Below are 2137 nucleotides of genomic sequence, written 5' to 3'. Positions count from 1 at the left end.
ATTAAAAAATAGAGAGAATTCTTCTTATGATAGGCATGTTTTTACAAGATTATAATGAAAAATATTTTTTTGTATTGAGAGCGCTTTGGGGTCATGCACATTGGGAGATATTCTAAGGTTTATGAACAGTGAAGATCCATCAAAGGAGAAAATCTTATTTCTTTTGCCAGCATCCTGCACTCCGCACTGCAAATAAAAATGCTACTTGCTATGCTACCCACCACTTATGACCTCATGTACAATAAAATGCTTGGTAAAATGCCACCCTCCGCCACCTTCCTTATGCTCGCCTAGGAAAATTAACAATCTGTGTTCCAGCCACCCTTCATTTACCTCCCTTGTGGCACCTTTTCCCCGAAACACATCGCTACCTTGGCTGCTGCTACCTCTAATCTTCAAAAGTATTGCTCTTTGCCAAGAAAAACAAATGCAGAATCTTAAAATGACGCTTTCTTATTTGTATTGCCTTAATAACATGTTTTAACTGTAAAGATCTAAAGACCTCTTAAAAAAATTAAGCTAGCCATTCTTATCTGTAGTTTAGTGTTGCTCTGGCTGCAGACACCAATAATGTCAATGGTATCTTTAGCTGAATGCTTTGAGGGAAAAAAATGATGTCAGTTGCATGCTGCTGACAGGAAACAGAGCTTAGAGAGTTGCCCGAACTTGAACGGAATCCATATCAGCTTGTTCTCATCTAGCTTTAAGTGACTTGGGGCCATATGTAGGTAGCATACAAGTTACCACTTCTTAAATACCGAACTTTACCGATTCGGTATTTAAAAAGTGGTAACTCGTATGTAGGTATTCATTCGGTAATTATTACCGAATCGGAGAAATGCGGTAATTACCGAATCGGTATTTACCGATTCGGTAATGAGGCATACCTTCCCATTGATTCCTATGGGCCTGGAGGCCCATAGGAATCAATTGGAAGGTATGCCTCATTACCGAATCGGTAAATACCGATTCTGTAATGGGGGGAGCACATTCAAGGGTGGCAGGGTGTCACATTGACACCCTGTTGCACCCCTGATTCCTGCATGTGTGCACATGTGGCGCACATACATGCCCTAAGGGCATGTATGTCTGCCACATGGCACTGTTAGTCCAGCAAAATATTGCTTTTTGCAATGAATTCGGTATTTAGCACCAACATATATTTGGTGCTAAATACCGAATTATTTTCCCTACACATCACTCATTTGAGTGTCACCTACATCTCATTTCAGGATTCGGTATTTACCGAATCGGTAAAATTACCGATTCGGTAATTTTACCGATTCGGTAAATTACCGAATCCTGAAATGTTCCCCCTACATAGCACAAGCCTAAATACCGGTCGGTAACGGGATATTTACCGAAAATCGGCCGTTACCGACCAGTATTAGGCTACCTACATATGGCCCTAAGTTCCTTCAAATGGCAAAACTGAACAGGAAGTGCTTTAAATTTGTTCTGACTACGTTCCAAGCACTGCAGAGAATTCTGTAATGTAAATACACACAATGCAACCAGAAAGGACTATAAATTATTGCTATACCAGTTCAGTTCCTGGAGCCAGGTAAGATCTCCAATTGTTGCAGGCAGTTTTTTGATGTGTTTGTGGCTCAGAGAAAAGTTTACTACGTTTTTTTTTAAAGCAGAGCGTTTGCATGTCAATTCTTGCAAGCTTATAGTAAGAGGTCTGGAGGTGTGCCAAGGAGTAAGGGAAGCTTTTGGTTAGTGGGTAATCTTTTTTGGATGTAATGATCATTTTGGTTCTAGGCTTTTCTATTTCGGAGGTCTCTGCTGATGTACGTGAAGATAGAGGTAACGATTCAACATCACATCCTTGGTTGGTTTGTCAGTCTTACTGATGAACGGATGGTCTTCAAAATGTTTACATTTGCCTATAAACAAGAGCAGACATTCTAAGTTGGAATATATTCTAAAACATCAATGTTAAATGAAAAGTGGCATGATAATAGGTAGTAGAGCATGAAACGGCTAATCCAGACCATGTTTCAAAAACCCTCATTATTATTCTGTATATGCTACCCCTCAGAGCTGGGCGAAGCACCTGTAGCTCTCTTCCATAACATACAGACACAAATCAATAGTCCATGTGCAGTATTATAATAGGTGCATTTGTTAA

General features: G+C 39.9%; 1 pseudogene; it reads right to left on the bottom strand.

The window, feature by feature from the left end:
- Positions 1 to 617: 617 nt before the first annotated feature.
- Positions 618 to 1843, bottom strand: LOC146799460 (leucine-rich repeat protein 1 pseudogene; annotated as a pseudogene).
- Positions 1844 to 2137: the final 294 nt, after the last annotated feature.

Source organism: Triturus cristatus, chromosome 9 (genome assembly GCF_964204655.1).
Source record: "Triturus cristatus chromosome 9, aTriCri1.1, whole genome shotgun sequence".
NCBI classification, from domain to species: Eukaryota; Metazoa; Chordata; class Amphibia; order Caudata; family Salamandridae; genus Triturus; species Triturus cristatus.
This window is presented reverse-complemented; position numbering and strand designations above follow the sequence as displayed.